We start from the raw sequence: 13,849 nt of genomic DNA on the forward strand, positions 1-13,849 counted from the left end.
GTACTCGTTTGTTTGTTGTTCAACGCTGCACTCGGCAATATTTAAGCTAAAAATATAAATAATCAAGTCTGGACCAGACAATCCAGTGATTGACATCATGAGCAATTGGGATACGATGACATGACAACCAAGTCAGCGACCCTGTCCACCCGATACCGTTACGACAAGCATAGTCGCCTTTCACAGCAAGCATGGGTTGCTGAAGACCTGTTCTACCTGTGGATCTTCATGGGTCTAAAAGTACTAGTTTCTGTACCGAATGTCGCAATGAGAATATAATGATGTTGGTATCCAAAGGACAACCTAGTTCTAACATAAGTACTGCAGGGGCGGTGGGGTACCCTCATGGTAAAAGCGTTCGCTCGTCACCCGTACCCCGAAGGCCCGGGTTCGATTCCAACAAAGGTACAACGCGTGAAGTCCATGGGTGGTGTCCCCTACCGCGATATATAACATATATAATAATGGTAAAAGCGCCGTAAAACCATATACACTCACTCACATAAGTAGTCCGCGGTATAATGCCAAGATCCCGTCAAGGCGCAGTTTTCATTTTGATTTGATTTTTGCCATAATTATGTTAATGACTGAGACACTGCCCTTTCAAAAAATCGTTACTGCTTGCTTGGGTCTGGGTAGAATTGTTCCCAGTCCATTAGGTTTGTCGTACGGGATGACTTAATGGATTGGGTGGTCAGGGTCGATGCTTTGGTCCATCCATATCATCGGCGTGAGCATTGCTCACAATATCAACCACTGGTTCGACTGGTCAAGGCCCGATAGAGCTAGAATATTTCTGACTGCAGCTTTAAACAACATTTACTCACTCACTCAGGTGCTGTAATATGTGTTACGAAAATATAATGTTTTAAAGCTAAGATTCAAAAGGTTTTGTCATGTGTTAACCTACCTTCACTGTTTGTTTCGAAATGAAGATATGGATTGTAAAAGAAAAATTCATCTCAAACTTTCAATTTAATTCAGTGTAATACGTGGACCTTTAATTTTAACTACTTGTATCCAGGGTGTTGATATATAATCATAATTGGGTAGAAACTAAATCATTACGTTTAAAAAGCTTCACATAGATTGTGAAATTGTGTGCAGTAACAACGCCTCAATAAATAATGTATTGTAGACATGTTTGAAATGCACAAGAAATCAAATTTGCTCGGATTTCGCCACGGCAGGAGCGGTGAAGTTGCACACAAACATTTGCCATTATGGCTCTTAAACGTGAGTCCTCGTAGATCAAGGGGGCGTGTTAGGCTCACAAAAGGCCATTTAATCAGTTTTGATTTAATCTGAAAATAACACTTTCCCTTCTTCTCGCACCCTCGTCCGTCTACTCCTCCTAAATCCACGAAACATTGACAACAAAGACCCCAGCTTAAAGGGATTCAGCTAGATTGCGGGTTTATACAACATAAGCAACGCTGTTGTGTTTAATTGAGATGCAATACTCCGATGACACCTTTCTCCCTTCAATCCCTCATTAATCCACTCACCCACCATCCCTGCGCCCGAAGCCCCCATAGCGAGACGTACCGTACATGACGTAACCGGCCCGCAAATCATCCCGCTCATGCAGGGACACCATCATCTAATACAATCACACTGTTTTATCCGCAACAAGATAATGCGCCTGTGAGCCACGACCGCGATCGTGTCACCATCGCGCGGCTAAGCTTTAATAAAGGCGTTATTTGACGAGATGAAAAAAGTCTTGCTATCACTTGTATTAAGCTATCAATAACAATACGGAACACGCAGCCTCTGTCAATGACAGCGCGTGATTATCCTCGGAATTTTCCCCTTGATCGCCGTCTAATGTTGGTGCGGGATAGTTCTCGTAATGGCGCAGCTTCCGGTGACGATAACTGGTCTATCAGTGAAATGGGACGTGTAATCGAAATGTGATTAGCAACCTGCTGGGATGACTTTCAATTTGTGTTGACTGGCGCTCTGTTTCTGTTTCTGGGGACCGCAGGACGACTCTTGGATTATCGTCGTTTTCAAAATACTGTAATCTGGTCTAAACGTTAAACAATTGCTTACCACACCTGCAGTGTGCAAAACAATAATAAGAGTAGCCTGGAGACTAATTATGTGTTTTGGTGACACGCACAGCAAAGGTATCACAATAAGGTATTGTGATACAGGTGTTTCGGTTTGTCATGCCTTATTTGGTATAGGAGATATTGTGTTTTGGCATCGAGAATTGTTTTGTTCAATACGAAATTGGAAACACGGGGATTCTGGAAGGATAACTAAATCCAGTCTATTTCACTTGATTTGCTATTGTTATTGATGCATATGAAGTTTAAAACAATTTTCAATAAACGGTTAATTTTAAATTTAGAAAATCGGACGGTTGAATTTTTAATAAATGAATTTTGTTGGCAGGTAATATCAGTAACGTAATATTTGTTCCGTTGACACTTAAACCCTTTTAAAAGATTTAGTACCTTTCGTCATTATTTGTCGGAAAACCGTTTATATCACATATTCAAATATGTTTTACGATTACGCCAAATCCTTGTAAAAAAAAGTCTTGGTGAAAAACTTGTTGAAAGTTTAAGAGTTGAAAAAAGTCAGAAAATGTCAGTCCACCAATTGACACACGATAAAGTTTGATAAAGAACATACCTGATGGAAAGGTAGCACGTAGGTACAACTTCATCAAAGACTGTGGAAAAGAGGTTGTGGCAATACCCTGTTTAACACTGAGGAAATCACCTAATATCTTTCTCTATATCTCAAGCTTGCACTTAGGCCGTGTAATGAGAAAGCTCTTAGAAGATCTTTATGAAAATTCTTGAAACCTCACTGCTTAATGATCTAATGTTAAAGCACTTGGATGAAGTTTTGAAACAAAACATAGCTTTATTAAGCCAGCGCCATGCACGTCACTTAACGTTTATTAACGTCGGTGCGAGCACCCTCCTACGACGATGAAGAAGAGACTACCCTGTGATAGAGGCGAAGATTTCCTGGTCCTTGACTCACTGTCTAATAAGTGTAATGCCTCTCAAAGTAAAATCTGGCATTACAAGCGATAACAGCTCTTGAGCGTTATTTATCCCCGATTAAAGGAGTCGCAACGGCAGTGTCACCATCGATCAGTGCCGAGACCATGGGGACGGTCGCTCTCTGATATTGCTTCGCTAATTGTCAAATTACTATGAGCGCCAAGGAATGGCAATATTATCCTTGTAGATATTGTTTGGAACCGGTTTCGTTTTCAGGCGAGCGTGTGCGCGATTAGTATGTGTCTATTACGAGATGTAATTGGTAAACAGTTGGACAAGAAGCAGTACGGAAATGAGAGCCATTTACGCTCCGATGATTTGCATAAAGCGCTCTTCACCCTAATAAATTATCAATAATTTAGCACTCGATATCAGAGTAGCGTAATCGGCGAGTTCCTCCCTAACGCGCGCCTGCCACTACGCGTCTTTCAATAATAGAGGGCAAACTACTTGATCAGGAGGCAGAATCCATTTCGTTTGACACCAGGAAACTTCACAAGACACACACAAAACCCATGGGAAATGTTACAATGTTTTATGATTTTCAGACTTCATTTTGGAGCAAAACTAAATTTTGCCAGGAACAAAAAACATTGTCTTGGTCTTTAGGGGTTGGTTTTTAACAGCGTAATTGGAAAACTTGGATGATAAAATGGAAAAGTATTGCCATTATTCCAACGTACTCTGTTTAATCACTCAAAGGATAGGTCCAATAATGTAGAGCACTTCCGTAATATTCGACTGACTGCAACTTGGGTACAAAAGAAGCTCTTTTATTAATTACCTATTTGAACAAACGCGCGACTCCTTTGGGCTCTGTGAAAACTAGGAACATATGCCGTGAGTTTTTAAAAGTCCTATATTTTTCAATCGACGGATTTGATTACCCCAGCCCACATAACATGGATAATTACACAATATAAAACACAATAAGTCTTTAAAATGTCACCTTATAAAGTAATCTAAATTCTGTTTAAAATAGACAAGTTATTCGTATCCCCCGAAAGAACACTCTCGTGCTAAAAGGCTTATTTGTTGTTAAATAATATTTATGGAAAATGAACCGAACGCCCTTAATTGATCGAGAGGAATTGAATGCATCTTCATATTGTCCGTGGATAATGTTTTATAGGTTGTGTAACACATTGGCCTGGGTAATCCATGGCAATTTATATGACCTTTTCATATATGGTGCACATCAGGTCTTCTTGGTGCAATTGTGTGCAATTATAATATCCATCAGCCTGTTATATATTACGGAGTAGACGCCTTTGCCAAGTCCTCATCTGAACAGTTCATAGCACACAAGCATTAAACACTGGTATACCACACGGAAAGGGGCTGCAATTAAACTTATATAGACCGTTTACATTTCTGGGACTCTTTTAGAATTGGCTAACAACAGGTGGATCTCACGTGTGAAACTCACTTTGAACGTGTTATTTGGAGCGCGGTTTACTGCTTTAACACTATTTGAACCACAACTCCAGAAATAGGCTTACTGCATAACATTCATAGTGACAAACACTTAAGCCAAGGTTGTATGACCATAGGAATGACTTCAACTTTCCAGTTGTCAACTTTCCCTTTATGTCGAGTATTCCAACTCCTGCCTTTGGTGTCTGTATTTCACAACTTTTGAGACACAATCGAACAGGAAGATTTGAAACAGCGTCATATAACTCAAAAGTTGTTTGATCAGGGTTACAGCATTTAGGGCCTCAGTAAGGTACATAGATGTTTATGGTAGACATATCTTGACAAGTTGACGACATTTCAAAATGTAACGTATCAGTGACAAATATTACGTCCGGTGCAATTCCCTAATTTATTTGACTTGCACTTGTGTTCCGTGCTTTTTACGTGAACAATTGACTTGCCTTTGCATGTGTTTGTGCCGGGTACCACCGGAGAAGCAGGATACGCATACCTTTTCGTGAACACCTGGTATCATCATTATTTGATAGTGATTCATAAACACATGCTTATGAAAAAGTCGGAAGAGAGATTTCTTATGATTATGAATATGTTGTTTTTCATTTACATGATTTTATCAAGACAGGATTATTGAGTGAGTGAGTGAGTGATGACGGCATGTACCACTGAGGTATCACTCATCAATCAACCAACATCTCTATGTGGAGTAATAGCATATACAATTAGTATTTTTACAACTAAGGAATATGTCCTGAACGAAAATTATAACAATACGATGGCATATCTCTCCACCGCCTCCTTGGTCTAGTGGTAAAGTGTCCGCCCGGAGCGGAAGGTCCGGGGTTCGATCCCCGGCCGCGTCATACCAAAAGACGTTAAAAGATGGTACTTGTTGTTACCCTGTCTGGCGCGCTCAGTGGGCTAGCACTATAAATTGGCATTACCCCGGACACTATTACAAGCAGCCACACACACGCATGCACGTCGCTATATAAGTGCAATTCTCTCTCTCTCTCTCTCTCTCTCTCTCTCTCTCTCTCTCTCTCTGAGACGGACATATCAACACTACACAGGGCATTCATCTTCCAAAGCATTTAAGTCACAATTTGTACAAAGTAACTGATCACATGGGATAATATCCTTAACAGTAACGTTGTCTCTGAATCTATATGTTATTGGACTGACAAGGACATTTAGCTGACCTTCCTCTCAGATTTTGCTTTGTAAAATATAGTTAACATACAGTTCAACGAGGTATCACTGGAGATCCCGCGTATAGTAGGGTTGGGGTATAAAATACAAAATAAAGGCAGCAACACGTTCAAGAAGATATACATACTCATTGCTTTCTTTTACACAGGACCAATTGCGATACCACCAAGGCTTTATATATATTTTTATATGCTATTATAAACAGAATGCGTTATGGACACGATACTCAACCACTGTAAACTCTCGGGTCACAAATCACGATATGCCAAGACGCACGCTGAAACAATCCCCATGGGGTCCCAGAATGCATCTGGCCTAGAGTTACTTTATATGCTCCCCAGTGAAGATTCCGGCTTAAATGCCGGCTTTGCTCGTCCTATGAGGCGACAACATGGATAGGGTGGTCATGCTCAGTGAATTGGTTGAAAGCGTGTCATCTTATCCCGCCGGTGTTGGACGTTGCTCATGATATCAACCACTGTTTTGCTGGTCCAGATTTGATTATTTATAGGCCCTTGACATATAGTTTGAATATTGTGTGCTGCGTTCAACAAAAGCAACAACAACAACAACAACAACACACACACACACACACACACAAATATATATATATATATACACACACATTCTCTCTTTCTCTCTCTCTCTCTTTATATATATATATACACACACACATTCTCTCTTTCTCTCTCTTTTTCTTTTTTCTTTCTTTCTTTCTCTCTCTCTCTCTCTCTCTCTCTCTCTCTCTCTCTCTCTCTCTCGTCGCGTTCAACACTACCGCATTTATATAGTGACGTAAATGCCGGTTCCATAGTGCTAGCCCATCGCTGTTTAACATGGATACCCAACTCAGACACAGCCCACCGACTCCGAGATGATGAGTCCTTGTTTTATCACCTTAATGCCGAACGCCAGGCAGGGGAACAAAAAGTACCATTATTTCACGTATTTTGATAAGACGCAGGCGGGGATCGAACCACCGACCTTCCACTGTTTTTCTATCTACTTAACCACAGAATTGGAATAATACATAATTATCATTTCGGACAACCAATAAATATTTATCTATGATATCGACAACCTGTTAATGTTTTACTTGTTTTTTACAATATCGACGTTTCCTTGTTTTTACGTATATCAACATATTATGAAAATTTGCTTTCGAGAATTTATAAATTATCAAGTTCTATAAAATCTTCTTGACACGAATACAGATGGTATATTTACATGTCGCGGAATAGCACGTCAACACTTTTCCTTCAAATAAATGTCTTTATAATATCGACATGTATCCCATCCCAGTCCGAAACGCGTTTTTCTTTCTTCAATTCATTGTCCTATAACCTATTCTCCATCTACACACCTTACATTGTATATATTCTATATCAACCGTGGTTTCCCCCGATGCATGTTTATACCAGCATGGTTATCAATGCATAGGCAGCTCAAACCAGGTGATCATTCTGAATATCATTACTGGAGACTACTTTGATAGAAGACCACTGTTCCTCTACCCTTGTTCCTCTTATGAATGAGATTTGTGGGAGGACTCCGAGTATGTGTGGCTGTATAAAAGGCACATGAAGTTTCTTATTCATCCCCTTTAGTTGGGAGCGACACAAGAGAGGAAGCTCAGTCTCTGCTCGCTCTAGAAATGTGCTCAGTAGAATTAGAAAATTCTCTTGCTTGCATGGACGCTTTAGAAAGTACCGTCAGAGGGACATGGGCTGAAAGCAACCATGTGCGAATGACCAGGCGATGCAAGATCTCCATAAAAGTTTTGGAGTTGAAACGCAGTAGAGCGAGTGATCTCTTTTCACGGTCATTCCAACCGATTAACTCTCAATGCTGCAGGGTGTCAGCTCTTACCATAAAGCCAATATACTGTGCAGCTAACGGTAGCGGGGCCATGCCCGGCCCCATCACCGCTTCCGCTCGGCACCCCACGTTCACTGTTCTAGGGGAAGGGCGGGGGTGTGAAATTTGACTGTACAAGGGTTTCATGCTTCAAAACATTTGTAGGACTAATTGTTTAAGGAAGTGGCATTATGTCTTGTGTGACGACCTACAGGTGCACACAATAACGTGTATTGCTACTATAAATATATCTTAGCTTTGTTGATGCGGGATATTTAAGCATAACTTAGCAACGTGTTGCTTATCATAGGAACCAAGTTGTGCCTTAGTAAGCATACACCCTCTGCAGGTGACCTTTATAGTTGCATTGGTTTTTGGGGTGTTTTTTAGTGCGGCGATAAACAACAAACAAACAAACAAATAAAAGCATTGTTTTTGCTAACCTGAAAGGTGACAACAGTTTTCACACGAGTCCTAACAGACATGGAGTACGCTGAGAAGAAAGGCACGCTGTGGTATAGGAAGGAATATTAGCTAGGCTATAGGCATATGATGGACTATACGTGGTAAGGTATAGGGACATGAGGACGTAGGCTCACAGATGTGTAGGCACACTAGGAAGCACATTTGCCAGGGTGTATAGATGCATTTTGCAGAGTAGGCACATATCGTAAGTGTTTGATAGGCAGTGTGTTCTATAACCTGTTTTTTAAGGGTAACCTGTTGCTTATCATAACATATCATGCATTTGCCCCTCTTCTCTACGTTGAAGTCACGCCAGTTTGATAACGGTGTAAGAATCGAAACGTCGCGGTATGCAATACACCAGTAGTTGTTATAAAGTTGTTTTCTTACTCATAATTTATTTAACAATATGAACAGGGAGTATATGCACATTTCGAGGCGTAGGCACACTTAGACGTGCCTGCGTGGATGCGTAGGCGCTTCTTGGCATACAAAATCGAGTAGGCATATTTAGACGTGTCTACATGGATGCTTAGGCGCTTACTGGCATACACACATCGAGTAGGCATATTTAGACGTGCCTACATGGGTGTGTAGACGCGTATTGGCATACACACATCGAGTAGGCATATTTAGACGTGCCTACATGGACGAGTAGACGCTTATTGGCATACACATCGAGTAGGCATATTTAGACTGCTTACATGGATGAGTAGACGCTTATTGGCATACACACATCGAGTAGGCATGTGTAGACTGCTTACATGGATGAGTAGACGCATATAAGTATATACACATCAAGTAGGCATGTTTAGACTGCTTACATGGATGAGTAGACGCTTATTGGCATAAACTCATCAAGTAGGCATATTTAGACGTGTATACTTTGTTGGGTAGACACATATAAGTATACACACATGAAGTAGGCAGACGTGCATGCATGGATAAGTAGATGCATATAAGCATATAAACATTGCGTAGGCATACATGGACGAGTAGACGCATATAAGCATATACACATGGCGTAGGCATAAATGGATGAGTAGACGCATACAAACATATATCCATGGCGTAGGCATACATGGATGAGTAGACGCATAAAAGCATATATACATGGCGTAGGCATACATGGATGAGTAGACGCATATAAGAATATTATATATCGCGTGGGCATAAATGGATGAGTAGACGCATATAAGCATATATACATGGTGTAGGCATACATGGATGAGTAGACGCATATAAGCATATATACATGGCGTAGGCATAAATGGATGAGTAGACGCATAAAAGCATATATACATGGTGTAGGCATACATGGACGAGTAGACGCATATAAGCATATATACATGGCGTAGGCATACATGGACGAGTAGACGCATATAAGCATATATACATGGCGTAGGCATACATGGACAAGTAGACGCATATAAGCATATATACATGGCGTAGGCATACATGGACAAGTAGACGCATATAAGCATATATACATGGCGTAGGCATACATGGATAAGTAGACGCAAATAAGCATACATCGCGTATACGTGCATCTATAGGGGAGTAGGCGCACACAAACACATAAGGAGTGGACACCCACACACAAAGACACTATGGGGGAATTCTCGATTCAAAATTCGAAATCATCCCCGTACAGCTTGGTACAGAGGCTGCACATAGACAAATATTCACAGAGGAGTAGGCATTCTGGGATATACACTTGTCAAGAAGTAGGCATATTTAGACATACACACTGGGGAGCAGGAGTACTGGGATATACACAAGTCAAGAAGTAGGCATATTTAGACATACACATCGGGGAGCAGGCATACTCGGATATACAGTAGTCAAGAAGTAGGCATATTTAGACATACACACTGGGGAGCAGGAGTACTGGGATATACACTTGTCAAGAAGTAGGCATATTTAGACATATACACTGGGGAGCAGGAGTATTGGGATATACACAAGTTAAGAAGTAGGCATATTTAGACATACACACTGGGGAGCAGGAGTACTGGATATACACAAGTCAAGAAGTACGCATATTTAGACAAACGGACTGGGGAGCAGGAGTACTGGGATATACACAAGTCAAGAAGTAGGCATATTTAGACATACACATCGGGGAGCAGGAGTACTGGGATATACAATTGTCAAGAAGTAGGCATATTTAGACATACACATCGGGGAGCAGGAGTACTGGGATATACACAAGTCAAGAAGTAGGCATATTTAGACATACGGACTGGGGAGCAGGAGTACTGGGACAAGCAATTGTCAAGAAGTAGGCATATTTAGACATACACATCGGGGAGCAGGAGTACTGGGATATACACAAGTCAAGAAGTAGGCATATTTAGACATACAAACCGGGGAGCAGGAGTACTGGGATATACACAAGTCAAGAAGTAGGCATATTTAGACATACGGACTGGGGTAATGGAATACTGGGATATACACAAGTCAAGAAGTAGGCATATTTAGACATACGGACTGGGGAAATGGAATACTGGGATATACACAAGTCAAGAAGTAGGCATACTTAGACATACGGACTGGGGGGCAGGAGTACTGGGATATACACAAGTCAAGAAGTAGGCATATTTAGACATACACATCGGGGAGCAGGAGTACTGGATATACACAAGTCAAGAAGTACGCATATTTAGACAAACGGACTGGGGAGCAGGAGTACTGGGATATACACAAGTCAAGAAGTAGGCATATAGACAAAACCTCATACAGGAGTAGACATATTTTAGGAATACACATCGGGGAGTAGGCACACTGGAACGAGGAGTAAACACATTGAGAAAGACGCATCAAAGAGTAGCCATACTCATATATGCAATCGTCCTGAAATAGGCATATTTAGAAAAGACATATTGACAAAGACTCGTCGAGGATAAGTCATTAACATACAGGTATTGGAGGTATAGTAACATAGTCAAATTGGTACAGATGGTTGGTAAGAAGCTAAACCGGCATTTTGAGATATCAAGATACTTATAAATATAGATCATTTACACTTCAGCGATGATAACTATCTTGAGTATTTTGCGAGCACTTCCATCTCCACTATGTTCCCAATCAAGGGCAGGTGCATAAAACCTTTCCATAACTAAACACCGTAGAGCCTAATTTCATAACACTCTTGTTCAATGTTGTATATACACACAACAGAGTGAGGAAACACAAACATAATCCTATAGGGCTGGGCCATGCATCATCGGAGCGGCCTCTTCTGGAGCCTTGAGTGCAACACTTCTCACATATTGGTTTAAGTGTCGCTTTTACAGGGATCACTTTTCCGAGAGAGGAACAGACAAAAGATCGCTAATGAAAACCGTTATTGATTTCACCAGAAGCCGACAACATTTATCGAAGCGCTAGTGTAAAATGAAAGGTAATTCACACTTTGTATCCAGCGTTCATTGTCACTGAAAGTGTCTCACTCGGGCTCGGCTTTTGTTTTTGATCAACTTTCTGTCAGGCGGATGAAAGAGCTAGTCGAGATGAAAATGTACATTTGTTAGGGATGTCTGTTTCAATCTCACAAAAAAGGAAAACTCCGGTCACCACAAACTGCTAACCATAAACGTGAAAGCACTAGACGAGGAAGTATGAGCGCAAAGGACTGAAAACGATGTGTCAAACATTGTCGCTCCAGATACAATGCCTCCGATAAACGGCATGTTAAACCGTCATCTTCTGTTTACATAAATAGAGACGGAAGTTGGATAATGCAGTCTTTCAATTTTATTTCTCGGCGGCTTTCAGTGCAAGAGATACGATTTTGGCCACAATCTGCCTACTTTACAATGGATTCAGTTTATGGATGCCCGTCAGATCAGGAAGTTTTGTTTCTGACACACGTTTAACCATTGAACTATCTTAAAACCCAACCGAAAGTTGAATTAGTGTTGTCTAAGGTGTCTTTGAAAACTATTGATCACCTCGTGATGGCTGAAGGGAAATGTTTTCAGAGTGATATAGCTGCGGTTTGATGCATGCATATTTCTTGGTCCTTTTTTACACTTGAGTATTGGGGTGAAATGTGCCACCAGATTTACGTGTGACTATTGACAAATGACATGTATACCTCCACCACGAATGAACATAACAGTGGTAGTAACTGGTAACTAGAGCTGGCTGTCTTGGTATTGTTTCGTACTCTGACAGTATAAAATGAGAATACTATAGTACTCGACACAAATAATACTTACTGACCAGTTTCATACTTAATGGATACGTAGTGGTTATATAAAACTGTTATCTGGATAAATCTGAATTTTAATGTAATCCTTTTAAAACTTTTTGGAAGAAAATCTCAGATAATCTTAATTGTTATTTGTTGCTTGCCTATTTGAGAATAGCTAAAAGGGACTATTTCCTGAGAACAAACGTGATAAAACAGGAAGAATAGAGATCAAAGGCTTTAATCTTTTATCTTCATTGTTTAAGAGTACCTTTCACATCATGTCAACCTCAATACTGTCCTGATCAAAAGCTATACATATACCACCACTGTGAATTTAACAGAACTTTCCATTTCAAATAAAACATTCATGTTGATGAACACTGTGTCAAAATAGGTACTCAGTCAACATGATACTACACATTTGAAAATGAACAGTAATTAAAAACATTAGAATTAGCATCCTACTATTTACCATAGGACCAAAGATCAGGGTAACTAAGGGAGGTAACCAACGCATACCGATGTACGTTAGTCCTTCAAAAACACTTTCAAAACATATTGTCTATAAGTGATTTTATTTTATGCCTCAATCACCAACATTCGTTTTCATTCTTGATTGTTTCATTTGGATGGAAATCACAATTATACAGACTAGAATTGTGTCTTGATAGAGAAAATAGGTAGCTACACAAATGCCCATGTGGCGCCATATATATCGTTGGCGGGGTATGCCTAACTCCTAATCAAAATGGACTGTGATTCAAATTAAGCATCAACTCGTGACGACGTAATCCCAGCAACAAATAAAGCAAAGAGGATCGCTGTCAATACTATAAACAACAGTCCTTCAATCATACAGTGAATCGACGTGTTCTACATGACTCCTGTTTTCAAATGCAATACGTGATTCACATTTGATTCTGTCAAATAAATCGTTTGGCGCATGTTTTCTATTTGGCAGATGATTCAATTTAAGGACTGGCAGAAACCCGAGAGAGTGGAGGCAACGGCAGCCATGGCGAGCTCAGATTGATACATTCTCATTAGATGTCGCCATTGTCCCGCTTTAATGGAAGAGACGATTAAAAGGGTCTTTCAGCAACCCGAGAGCTATCAACACTGCTCATTACCCCGCAATGGGCAAGTCACACAGCTACTCTACCCATGTTTGCACATCATACAATTGTCGTTTGGTTGCACTAATGTGCTGTCGCCCCATTGTTGACACCGAAAACTAAACACGTGTTAGTGAACGGTAGATAAGTTGTATGGAGAATGACATGAGACTCTGTTAGTAATGGCGAGGCTGGACCATTGCTTTTTGTCTGTATTAGAGGTGAGTGATTGTCGTCTGCCCGATGTCGTCTGCTTGTACGCAGGAGAAGCAAAGATGCCGCGTGTGAGAGAGCTAAGGGAGGAAGCGTTCGACAGACACACAATGGAAGAAATGCAATTATATCGGACAATCGGTCATGGAAATTAGGTCCATGAATGTCTGATCACGGAGACTGACCTGGCTGGTGGGTTCAATTTCTGTTTGGACAACACGGGAAAGGGTGGATTACACTTGTCTTATCAGACCAGATTGGGGTAAAGGTAGTTGACCACTGACTCTGTGAGGTTCATTAGTTTAACATTATCAGAT

This window comes from Haliotis cracherodii, unplaced genomic scaffold, assembly GCF_022045235.1.
Source record: "Haliotis cracherodii isolate W230 unplaced genomic scaffold, xgHalCrac1.p SCAF_5, whole genome shotgun sequence".
Taxonomy (NCBI): domain Eukaryota; kingdom Metazoa; phylum Mollusca; class Gastropoda; order Lepetellida; family Haliotidae; genus Haliotis; species Haliotis cracherodii.